Genomic DNA, 12,918 nt, shown 5'->3' on the forward strand with positions numbered 1-12,918 from the left:
AAGAAGATCTCTGAATCTTAAATTATTTACCTGAAGAGTGAGAGTTAACAAATCAGGAGAAAATGCCTTTCTAAGGGGAAGATTGCAGGTGAAATGGCCCAGAGGTTAAGTCACTGCCAACCGGCAGATGGGGAAAGTCCTATGCCCATATGTTTTCTATTATTGCAGGAGAAAATGCACCATTCATTTTCAACAGTGGCTCTTTCATTCCCCAAGGCAGAAGCTTTTCCACCCTAACTATTCTGGCCACATACATGCAAATATAATGTGATATAGGTAAACTTCCCTCATGAGCTCAATTCTTTCTTATCAGAAATCAAATTAGTATAACCTGAAGAGAACAATGTAAAAGAAATTTCAAGCACAATTTTCTATATCCAAATGGAATATATGTTAAAAGAATTTTCTTCACGTAAGAGTTAACTTTAACTTGACTGAAGAAATGTTCCTCCAAAAGAGAAAGCCATCTTGCATGGAAATAAAAATGAACTTTTTTTTTTCAAAAATTCAATTTATACCTAAATTCATAAATTATAATATATGTATAAATTCAGTGTATTAAAGCTCCAGCTTTGAAGAAAATCTGAAATGGCTTGACGTTCTAGAATTCTATACCTTTGATTGTCACGTTCAACTCTTAGTGAAAATTTACATTAGAATTTATTTGGAATTATTCCAGCACATATTGATTCAGGATCCAGGTGCATGGTAGAGAAAGAATGGGGAAAACAAGGATTTGAATTGGTATTTTAGCTATTTACTATTGAGCTATTACTAAAAGAGAAAAAGATTCTCAAAGCAAACAAAACAAAACAAAACTATTTGCTTCTTAGGAGATTAATTTTTAATGTTGCTGGCCAATTATTCTAACACAAGAGTAAAGCAAAGAGTTTCCTTAGGGAAGTCTTCTGGTCTTTATGAGAAAATAGCATAAATGAATCACATCGTGTTAATAAAGCAATTATGTGTGCATGCAAAGTTTAAAAGATGTAAGGGATTTTTGAGATAATAGCATGTGAAAGTAACAAATGTTTAAAAATATCTGAAAATTTAGAATTATATGAAAAACAAAACAAAATCCATAATTGCACCAGTTAAAGACATCATTATTAACATTTGGTGCATTTCCTTCCTGTGTGCCTCTGTCCATCTAATATTTTTAAAATCAAAAGTAGGATGATATATTTATTTTTGCTTTTAATTTTATCTTTGTGCAACATATGCATTCTGTTAAGTAATCTCCAAAAACATTGATTTTTAACATCATCATCATATTTCACTTTTAAAATAGAAATCATGAACCCGGTGGTGGACACAATATAATGATGCATTAACTCATGTAATCCACAGGAGAGCCCGAGGCAGCATTATTCTTATTATGGTTACCATCCTTCTTTTGTTTGTTTACAAATGAGGAAACTGAGGTAAGGGAGGGTGAGTAACTCACTCAAAGCTAATGTAAGTGATACAAATAAAATGTCAAAAACTTTTTTTTAGCTTGTCAAGTGATCAAGTGACTTCTTTCAGAAGCCTTATTGAATAAATCACCAAGACTTGATATCCAGGTTATGGGATCAGCTCCCCTGGAGCTCTGCATTGAGAATGGAGCCTCCTTTGAATTCTCTCTCCCCCCCTCTCTCTGCCCCTCCCCACCCCCACCAGGTGCATTCTCTCTCTCTCTCTCTCTCTCTCTCTCTCAAACAAACAAACAAACAAACAAACAAACAAAAATCACCATGACAGCTATGTGAATTGCATCTTCCCTCAGAGAACAAGTATTAGTCTCTGGTCAACATCTTCCATTTTCTTTTTCACAGCTCTGAGTTTTAAAAGGGCAATACATTTGTTTCTGTGTTTGGGAAATATGATGACCCTACCTTAAAATTATACATGGAAACCCAGAAAATACTATATCTGTTTTTTTTTATAGTAATATGGCATGAATTATAAACTGAAACTATATAAGATGCTGTTCTGTATTTTGGCACTTACCATACCTTACACTGTTTTATTCTCATTATATGTAAGTCCTGATCCCTGCCTGAATTGTCAACCCCTTCAGTAGATTATATCATTTCTTGCACTTCATAATCTAGCACTTCTTGCAAAAGAGTTATTCAACATTTGCTTGCAATATACAGGATGGTGATTCCGTTGAGTGTACGAGTTCTTAAATACTAAATACTTTTTTAAAAAAAGATTTTATTTATTTCTTTGAGAGAGAGAGTGAGTGAGAGAGAGCACAAGCCGAGGAAGAGGCAGAGGGAAAGGGAGAAGCAGACTTCCCACTGAGCAGGGAGCCCAATGCAGAGCTTGACCCCAGGACCTAGGACCATGACCTAAGCTAAAGGCAGATGCTTAGCAGACTGAGCCTCCCAGGTGCTCCTCAAATAGTAAATTCTTAAATGCTAAACAGTAGATCCCTTATATGAATTAGCCTTTATAGATAATATTGAGTCTAGCAGAGATAATGCTTAGTGATCAACAAACCAGGTCCATTTACCTGCTTGGCATATGGGGAGATTGCACAGCCCTGTCTTCTTTTCTATTAAGTGCAACCATGTCCCTGTGACTTAATTCTGGCCAAAAGAATGTGGACAGAAGTGATGTATGCCTTTCCAGAGTTGCTCCTCCTCTGTGATATGACCTCTCTCTCTCTGTCTCTCTCACATATGCACACACATACACACACATATACACATGCAGAATTCACATGGAGAACAGAACTCCTAGAATGATTGGTCCATGAATCTCCATGCAAATACTAAACTTGATTGTGAGATTTGTGGCGTGTTTGTTACAGCATCTAAAATCCTATCATGTTCATTGTGTATTGAATTGCAATGATGCACTAGGCCAGTATATGATCTCCTACCATGTTGTTCTTCCCTTTCCTCCTACTCTTTCTTCAACCTGAGGTTCCCTTTATCCATGTCCTTACCTATTAAAACCCTACACATGACTCAGCACAAATGTCCCTTGTTTGAAGCTCTGTTTCATATCAGAGGCAGAATAGTCTTACTAAACTGTCACAGAGCTTTTTTCTTTAATTTTTTTTTTTTTTTTTTTTTTTACTTATTTATGATAGTCACAGAGAGAGAGAGAGAGGCAGAGACACAGGCAGAGGGAGAAGCAGGCTCCATGCACCGGGAGCCTGATGTGGGATTCGATCCCAGGTCTCCAGGATCGCACCCTGGGCCAAAGGCAGGCACCAAACCGCTGTGCCACCCAGGGATCCCTGTCACAGAGCTTTGTTACCTTGCTGTATGCTCCTAGCTGAGTGCTGGTCACCATTGTATCCCTAGTGCTTTGCCCTATGGTAGGCCTTTATTGGCTCCCAATAAGACCTGTCAACAAATGAATGGATGGATGGAGGAATAGATGAGTGGATTTCATTGCTTCCACAGGTTTGATAAATTCTTTGTGTGTAGGATCATGGCTCATTTATCTTCCTACTTCCCAGTGACAGGCATAGAACTTGGCACTTGGGAGGCACTTAGAAAATGTTTGTGGAATGGTTAATGCACCGTTGACAATGATGGAGGTGCAATTTTTTTTTCTTAGAATAGCTGTTCAACAGAGTTCTAGAATTCTTCAAATATTTAATAGCTTTCACAGATGGGAAATCTATCACTATATTTGACCCAAATTTCTCCACTGGCAATCTCAAGTCTTCCATGATTCTCAGTTACCCTATGCTCACAGCACTTTTGAGCAGAAGGAAGTTCAGTTCCCATAAGCTATTTCTGTCTGATTGATGTATTTACAGAAGAGATGGTAATGATTCAACTGCTCTAAATCAATACGACTGCATGATTTCAGGAAAGACAGGGTTTTTACAGCCTTCTAGCATATATTCCTTTTCCTGTGTGGTTTCTATAATTGATCACTGATTCATGCTCTTATGGAGGTGGAAAAATGGGGATATAATTATTGGGAGAAATTAAGAAGGTGGCAATAGGTGAGTCTGACTCTTCCTGAAGGCTCAGTAACTAGTCCTGTAAATAGAAAAGAAAATACAAAGTACCTTCCAATGATAAAATCAAGAAATATGTGTCTTGTAAGTAAGGTGATAAAAATTTTGTGGAATTAATCATGAAAAATATAGTCAATATCCAAAGTATAAACACCATCTGATTTCAGACAACATAACTGAGTCTTGAGGATGCCCACCATGGCCATTGCTGTGTTGATCAGCTCCAAATTATGCCCTGAAATGTGAAAATATTTATTTATTGAAAAAGTGAAATAAACTTTTACATTTTAGTGGCACAACTAGTATCCAAGTATATTTTGGTAAAAATTTACAATAAGGAAGATACGCTGGGAAAAAAAAGGCCCTTTCCCAACCACCTTCTCACTTCATACACTCTTCTTCCCTGAAGTAACCTGGGGTAAGGTGCATGTTGTCCACCTGGACTTCTGTGCAATTGCCAATGCACATTTGCCTCCGCAGATGTGATGGGGAGCAGTTCTCCCCTAAATGTCGTCTGCCTGCATGTATCATTCTGCAACTCGTTTTATCTGTTCTGCAACTGGGTCTTGAAAACTCTTTGAAATCTAGACACACAGCTTTACCACGTTCTTTTTAACTGCTGCTGTGGCATTCATCATGTGGATGTAGAATGTTTTATTTAACTGTCTCTCTATTGAGAGAGATTTACATTATCTCTGAATTTATCATGATGAACTGCCATAATTAAAATAATTTGTCTGTTTGTGCACATGTATGAGTATCCCTGCAGGTTGGAAGGTGAAAAATGGAGCATCTCTATAAATATCAGAGGATACTTATAGTACATTTAAAATTTTGGTGAGTGTTCCTCACTGCCCTTCCACAAAACCCCCACCTACTTATTGTCCCAACTACAGTGTGTCAGAGTACTCCCTTGTCAATTTTGGACATTAAAAATCTTTATATATATATATATATATATATATATATATATATATATATATATATATATATATATATTTTTTTTTTTTTTTTTTGCCCATTTTCTAGATTTGGAAAAAACCTCATTGTTCCTTTAATTTGCGTTCCTCTAATTGTTAAGGAGGTTGAACAACTTTTGCCATCTATAGTTCTTTTTGTGACTTCCTCATTTCACTTAATCTGATTTCACTGGGTTGGGTTTATTTTTCTCATTGATTTAAAAGAGACTGTGAATTCTAGATAATCCTTTGTTTGCTATAAATGTTGCAAATATTTTCTCCTAGTCAGTTACAAGTCTTTTTGTTTGTGTATCTTTGGTCATTTAACAGCTTTACATTTTTAGAGAGTGAAAACTATCAGTCTTTTGAGCAATGGCTTCTGAGATTTGTATTTTGCTTATAAAATCTTTCTCCTTCCCACGATTATAAAACTATTTGCCTATATTTTCCTGTAATGCCTCTTTGTCATTGTTGTTGTTGCTGTTACAGTGTGAGATAAGGATCATAGTCAACACAGGGGAATGTCTCACTGAATGAGCATTCCACCCTCCTTCTAGATTTCCATATAACAAGGGTTTGGGGATGTGAGTCTGGTTCTGCTGATAGGAGGTACTAACAAAAGATTTGTATTTGAACTGAGTTATTTAGAGAGAGAGGGGAAGAAGTGCAGGAGCATTCCTTTGCAGGCTTGCATCCTGGCAGAGGCAGCAACTTCTGGAATCAGCAGTGATGGTGGTGGCTACTTCTAAGGAAGCAGATGGATTCCTGTTTAGGCAGCTTGCAGAGATGGCAAAGGGGTGTGGTTCTGAGCAACAGCTGTGGTCCTAGCTTCCTGATCCTGCAGCCTCTTCTTGTAGATCACACATCAGATCCCTTGGCTGTTTAGTTCTGTGGTGTGGATTTGGTAGACATTCCTGGGAATGCAGCCTGGAATCTTTTTCTTCACTTATTCCCTGCAACATTTTGTGAACTCTACATCCTCCTTATTAAATTTTTTTAAAAAGATGTATTTATTTATTTATTTTAGAGAGCATTTATTATATTTTTATTATTTAAAGATCTATTTATTTATTTTAAGAGCATGTGCACATATGCACACAAGTTGGGGGACGGGTAGAGGGAGAAGGAAAGAATTTCAAGCAGATTCCCCACTGAGCAAGGAGCCTGACATGGGGCTCCATCTCAGGATCCTGCATTCATGACCTGAGCTGAAATTAAGTGCCAGACACTTAACCAACTGACCCACCCAGGTACCCCCTAAATTCCTTTTACCTTAAGCTAGTTTGAGTAGATTTTATTGCCCAGAATTCAGAGCCTTAACCAAAACAAGATCTAACGCTATGCTTTTCTCCCAAATCTGTCCTGACTTTTGAGCACCCTTTTCTCTACTTATTTGAAATACCTCTATCATAATAAGTTCCCAAGATTACATTTTAAGGGTCAATTTCTGCAAGTTTCTTTGTTGTTCCATTCATCTATTTATCTGCTCTATACCCAACACTACACAGTTAAAATTGTTATAGTCTTATGTTTTAATAAAATTGAAAGGGAGTGCTCAGTTGGTTCTGACTCCCGTTTTCTGCTCAGGTCATGATCTCAGGGTCATGAGATTAAGCCCCAGGTGAGGTTCTGAGCCAAGCATGGAGCCTGCTTGAGATTCTCACTCTCTTTCCTCCCTGCCTCCTGGCTCCTATGCATGCCCCACCACCCTCTCTCTCTAAAGAAATAAATAAAATAAAATAAAATAAAATAAAATAAAATAAAATAAAATAAAATTGGGGATGTCCCTTTTCATTGATATACAACATACCACATTTGTCTTTGTTATGCATCCACATTTTCTTCTCCAAATGAATTTCAAAATTAATTGGTTGAGTTCCCTAAAATAAACCATTAGTATTATGATTTCATTGCCATTAATCTATATAGTAATTTACCATTAATTTATATATTCCTTTGATAAAATGCTTTAAAACAGTGGTTTTCAAACTTTCTGGTCTCTGGGGTTCCTTTAGAGTCTTAAAAATTAGAGGACTTCAGAGAGCTTTTGTTTATATGGGATATATCTATCAATATTTACGGTGTTAGAAATTAAAACAAAATTTAGAAGTATTTATTAATTTGTTAAAAATAACCAAATATAAAAAATTCATTAAATAACCAAATATAAAACATTTTATGATTCAATAAAAATAAGAGATTTTATGTTTTAATATATATTACATGTTTATTATGAAAATAACTCATGTTTTTTGTACAACTCCTTGGAGCACCCCTCTTCTCAAGTGATGGGGTGCTGCCTGATTTATAAATTATTTAATAAAGCCAGTTAGGTCTCCAAATTTACTCAGTTGAATTTTGTGTTTTAACAATGTGGGCAGCCCAGGTGGCTCAGCGGTTTAGTGCCACCTTCGGCCCAGGGTGTGATTCTGGAGACCTGGGATCAAGTCCCACGTCGAGCTCCCTGCATGGAGCCTGCTTCTCCCTCTGCCTGTGTCTCTGCCTCTCTCTCTGTGTCTCTCATGAAAAAATAAATAAAATTGTTAAAAAATGCATTATGTTATGCTTTGGACAGTGACATTTGAAATTAGAAATTACAATTCTCTTTAACCCATTTGTGATTATATAGAAATCATGCAGAAAGTGAACCATGTGCTTTCTTGATACATTACCTCTTCCCCTCATACCCCCCATTAATACTTCCAGACATCTAAGTAGAGCTCAAGGCAGACAACAATAAATTCCCAACCTAAAAACAAGTAAAACAAAGTCTGCTTACATAAAATCTTTTTTAAAAAAAAACAAAAAAACTATATTTTCCAAAAAACAACAAAAAATAGTGACAAAAGCCATATTTTTTACATATTTTAGAGATTTATTTATTTTGAGAGAGAGAACTAGGTGGGGGGGCAGAGAGAGAGAGAGAATCCTGAGCAGACTCCCGCTGAACACTGAGCCCAAGGCAGGGCTGCATCTCGAGACCCTGAGATCATGACTTCAGCCAAAATCAAGAGTCAGGCACTTAACTGGCTGAGCCACCCAAGTGCCCCAATATTTTAGATTTTTAAAAATCTATTTAGTGTCTGGCTTAATAAAAGAGAGTTGGATTATTGTATCTGTTTCTGCATCCAATCTGCTGTGATAATGCTATTTTGATTGAAGTGTTTAAAAAAACAATTGGGGGACGCCTGGGTGGCTCAGCGGTTGAACGCCTGCCTTCGGCTCAGGGCGTGATCCTGGAGTCCTGGGATCGAGTCCCGCATTGGGCTCCCTGCATGGAGCCTGCATCTCCCTTTGCCTGTGTCTCTGCCTCTGTGTGTGTGTGTGTGTGTGTCTCTCACAAATAAATAAATATTTTAATATTTTAATATTTTTTAAATGGCCTCACCCAGATACATAGTTGGGAAAGAAAAGTGTTTTAATAACATTTTCAGATAAATGTGGGATATTTTTCTTTGATACTATACTACAACTTGATATGTCATAGTTTCATGAGGTTAGTAAAAATGTGGAATCTGAAATGTTATAAGTGGAAGTTTTATAGTCTAATTCATTAAAATCCATTGATCTGCCTTGCACCTTTAGCAGATTTTTATCCGTACATCTTGCAGCATGATGCATTGGTTGGTCATTTGGCAAGTATTATGGAGTTATGTTGGCCTTCCAAATATTAACACATTTCATTAAACAAAATTTAAAAATTGTACTCATTAATATCACCACTGATCTCACCAGAAAAGTCAAGTATTGCAAAGCTGACAATATCACTGTAGTGAATACATGTTCTCCAAAATTTTAATTTCCCTTAAAAGCTTAAATTTTATCATGAGCAATAAACACTGTCAGTTGTGGGTTGTTTTGTGTTGTTGGTTTTTTTTTATTTTTTTGAAGCAATAGGTCTGCTTCATTTCATTTTCAAGAAAATGTTTGCCAAATACCCAAGTCTGAAAAACCATAGTTTTCTACAATTTTTTTTTCAAGTAGAAATCATGCTCCATGAACAAAATAGATTAATTATTTAAAAAAAAAAATCAGGGCTGCCTCGGTGGCTCAGCAGTTGGGTGTCTGCCTTCGGCTCAGGGCATGATCCTGGAGTCCTGAGATGTGGAGTCCCACATTGGGCTCCCTGCAGGGAGCCTGCTTCTCCCTCTGCCTGTGTCTCTGCCTCTCTCAATCTCTGTCTCTCATGAATAAATAAATAAAATCTTTAAACAAAATTTTTTTAAAGTCAAGCTTTGAGTTAATAGAGCTTTTTGGAGTTCAGAATCAAAGATAAGGAATTGTATATCTGAACTACATGTACTTAATTACTGATACCTACAGGTCTGAGCTCACATTCCGGGATTATCATAATGGACTGAATAATCAGTTTATTTTACAAATACATACTGAGCACCTGCCATGTACCAGACACTGTTGTTCTTGGTCCCAGGTACAACAAAAGAAAGCTGTGAAGCTTAGATTTTAATGAGGTGAGGCAGATTATAAACATTTAAACAGATAAATATAATCCCAAGTAGTCTAAGAGCTATGAAGAAAACTGAAGCACAATACAGACATAAAAAATACTAGAGGTGTGGTTGGGGGGGTAGGGTGAGGTGGAAGAGGTGTGGCTGAAGGGGGAGGGGAGCTTTTTGTTTGTGGCGAAGCAGCATAGTTTTGGATGCATGTGCTTACCAGTTGAGTGATTATAGAAGTGGCAAAACTATGGCCTTTGGCTAGAGATCTGTGTGAAGTACGGCAGCGAGCAATGTAAGTATCTTAAGGACTACTCTGGGCACGGTGGACAGCAAGTGGTCTAGAAGTAGGCATGTTCTAGCATGTTGGAGAACTATGAAGCCAGAGGGGCTACAGCAGAAAGAGCAAGGAAGAGCATGGAAGGAGAGCCTGCTGCCAGACCAAGTCCCATAAGGACTTGGGATCCTATGCAAGCATGACGGCACACCATTTGTGATGGCATTGGGCAGGGTAGTGGCATGATAACGTTGGTGTTTAATAGAATTACTCTGGATTTTGAGTGGCAAATAGGGGAGTGTAATAGATCCTGGGGTCTGGTGTTCAATATCTCTCCCCACCTCTTTCTAAAGAACCTCCCTGGGGACACCTGGGTGGCTCAGTGGTTGAGCGTCTGCCTTTGGTTCAGGTCGTGATCCTGGGGTCCTGGGATCGAGTCCCACATCTGGCTCCCCCTGCATGGAGCCTGCTTCTCCCTCTGCCTATGTCTCTGCCTCTCTCATGATTAAATAAAATAAAATCTTTAAAAAAAAAAAAAGGACCTCCACATCCTACAGAGACTAGAAAGCTAAAAACCATATCTCCTGTGATAGAAGTTCTGCCAATCAGATGCATTTGCATGAGATCTAGTAAAGGTACAGGCCCTGAGCCATTTGGTTTTTCTATTTTCTGCTGGAAAGTCTCCTTTCCAGGAGAAGTGGCTTCTCCTGATCATGGTGGCTTTGTGTTTGTGGTAAAGCAGCATAGTTTGGGATGCCTGTGCTTACCAGTTGAGTGATTATAGAAGTGCCCAAAGCTCCCTTGGTAGCCTGGTTCTACAGTGGATCATCAAAGTTTTTATGGGGGCTCAAACTGGCATTTGTTTCTTCAGTCTTCTACTGATTCTACAAGCCATTAAAATGGCTTCTAGTAGATTTCTTTCTGCTACACCAATAAGATTAGATTCTGGTCTCTGCCTCAACATAGGGGGCCAACAGAGGAGAACAGAAGCCTAATTAGGAGGCGACTATTTATTCTTGCAAGAGAGATGATGGTGGGATGCTGCAGGTGAGGGTGATGAAAAGTGTTTAATTCAGAATATATTTTAGAGGTGGAGCCCCCAGGATTCTGATGGATCAGTTGCTCAGTGGAAAGAGATTGAGGATTGTCAAGGATGATTACAAAGCTTTTGAACCTGGGCAACTGAATTAAATGTGGTACTATTTTTTTTAATTACAAACTTTGGGGGTAGGCCAGGTTTGATGGGACAAAATATGGAATTTAATTATGGGCAAGTATAAAATGCCTATTCAATATTCGCATGGATATATAATAATAGACAGGTGAACACGAGAGATCAAAATTTATGGGAAAGGTTAAAACTGGAATATATAAATCTGGGAGTCATCAGTACACAAATACTATGGATGAGACTGCCTGTAGAGGAATGGTGGAGGGAAGAAGAAGAGAAGAGAAGAGAAGAGAAGAGAAGAGAAGAGAAGAGAAGAGAAGAGAAGAGAAGAGAAGAGAAGAGAAGGGGAGGGTGAGGACTATGTAGCAAAACTGAGCTCTAGACATTTGAAAGAGGAAGATGATTGAGCAAGAGAGAGAGAGAAGCAGCAGTGAGGTAGGCAGTGTCCATGCTCTCCAGCCAAAGACACCAGGAATATGCCCGTAACTGAACAAAGTTGAATTTATTACTTATTCCAGCAAGGGAAACACACCCCATATGGGGAACCATGGATGTCTCAATAGGAGTATTAGAAAGATTTGGGCTTGTATCAGGCGACTTTGGGGATTGAAACAGAACTTTTTGGTTTAGATGAGATGCTGTCAGGAAGGCAGGAGATTTCTATGACTGGATTTCTGCACAAATCTATGGAGAAGAAGGGAAGGGTAGAGCCAGGGCAAGGCTGTAATTGATACAGAAGCAGCAGTCCCTTGGAGTAACCAAGGTAGGGGGATGTTTGTTATTTTGTAGGTTTAGACAATGTTCACATGTTGGGCTCCATTAAGACAGCATTATGAAGCCATTTTGTTTTCTCGTTTTGATGCCTAGTGGTCACAGAGTGACCTTGTCTGAGGTTGATGTTCTAAAAAACTGTTTGTGTTTGAGAGGAGAACACCAGGGTGCAGCTGTGAATGCAGGGCCAGCCCCTAAACTGCACCGAGATCTGACTGTCAGCATCATCAGCCTCACTCCCAGATGCCCAGGGCTGCTTTTATCTTTCTCAGACGAAAACCAGGAGAGTATGTTGTCAAAGCCAGGAGATCAAGATGATTCAAGAAGGGAAGGGCGGCCAATTCTTTAAAACACTGCCAAGAGATCTGGTTAGATGGAACTAAGAAGTTCCTCTCAGGCTTGGAAATATTGAGTTTTTTGGCGATTTTGACAAGAATGTGGAAGGTTAACTAGATTGAAACTTGAAAAAAAGGGGCGCCTGGGCAGCTCAGTGGTTGAGCGCTGCCTTTGGCTCAGGGCATGATCCTGGGATCTGGGATCAAGTCCTGCATCGGTGTCTCTGTGAGGAGCCTGCTTCTCCCTCTGCCTGTGACTCTGCCCCACTCTCTCTCTGTCTCTGTCTCGAATGAATGAATGAATGAATGAATGAATGAATAAATAAATAAATAAATAAAGCTTAAAAAAAACTTTTAAAAAATCTGAGTTCTAGTTTCAGCTATTATTTTAAAACTAGCTATTTGACCTTGGCCAAGTCAATTCACTTTTCTGAATCTCAGCTTTCTGTTTGTAGGATGAAGAGGTTGACCTTGATGGTGACTAAATTCCTAGGGAGGATGGTGTGGTGTAGAGTTTTTACTGTAGAACAGTGGTTCTCAAATAACCATGAATCAGAATCACCTGGAGGACTTGGTATTTGGTTGATTTTTTGATTGATTGATTGATTGATTGATGATTGGTTTTAGAGAAAGATGGAGTGCATGCAAGTTGGGGGGGGGTGCAGAGGTAAAGGAAGAGAGAGAATCTGCAGCAGACTCCAAGCTGAGCACAGAGCCCAATGTGGGGCTTGATCTCACAACCCCAAGACCATGAGCTGAGCCGAAATCAAGAGTAGGACCCTTAACTGAGTGAGCCACCCAAGTACCCTTGGAGGGCTTGTTAGAGTACAGTTTGCTGGGTCCCCCCGCCCAGAGTTTTGATTCAATAAGTCTGAGGTGGGGACTGAGAATTTGCATTTCGAGCAAGTTCCGCCATGAGGGTGCTGTGATGGCAGCAGTGAACCACTGGTATTGACAAAAGAGAAATGGACT

At 38.7% G+C, this 12,918-nt stretch overlaps 2 long non-coding RNA genes across 3 annotated transcripts in view; one reads left to right on the forward strand and one right to left on the reverse strand.

Moving 5' to 3' along the window:
• LOC144284437 (uncharacterized) overlaps window positions 1-12,918 on the forward strand; it is a 93,281-nt gene that overhangs the window by 7,990 nt on the left and 72,373 nt on the right. The gene's annotated exons all lie outside the window — the stretch shown is intronic.
• The window catches only part of LOC144284435 (uncharacterized), a 44,186-nt gene that overhangs the window by 6,063 nt on the left and 25,205 nt on the right, over window positions 1-12,918 (reverse strand). The window contains exons 5-6 of one of the 2 annotated variants that reach the window (XR_013352791.1): window positions 6,746-6,815; window positions 3,244-4,211 (exon numbers count right to left, since the gene is read on the reverse strand). The exons of the other annotated variant lie outside the window; for it this stretch is intronic. This is a non-coding gene — a long non-coding RNA (uncharacterized LOC144284435). Of the gene's footprint in view, window positions 1-3,243; window positions 4,212-6,745; window positions 6,816-12,918 lie in introns of those variants that run through there. 2 annotated transcript variants of the gene reach the window in all.

This window comes from Canis aureus, chromosome 15, assembly GCF_053574225.1.
Source record: "Canis aureus isolate CA01 chromosome 15, VMU_Caureus_v.1.0, whole genome shotgun sequence".
Taxonomy (NCBI): Eukaryota; Metazoa; Chordata; class Mammalia; order Carnivora; family Canidae; genus Canis; species Canis aureus.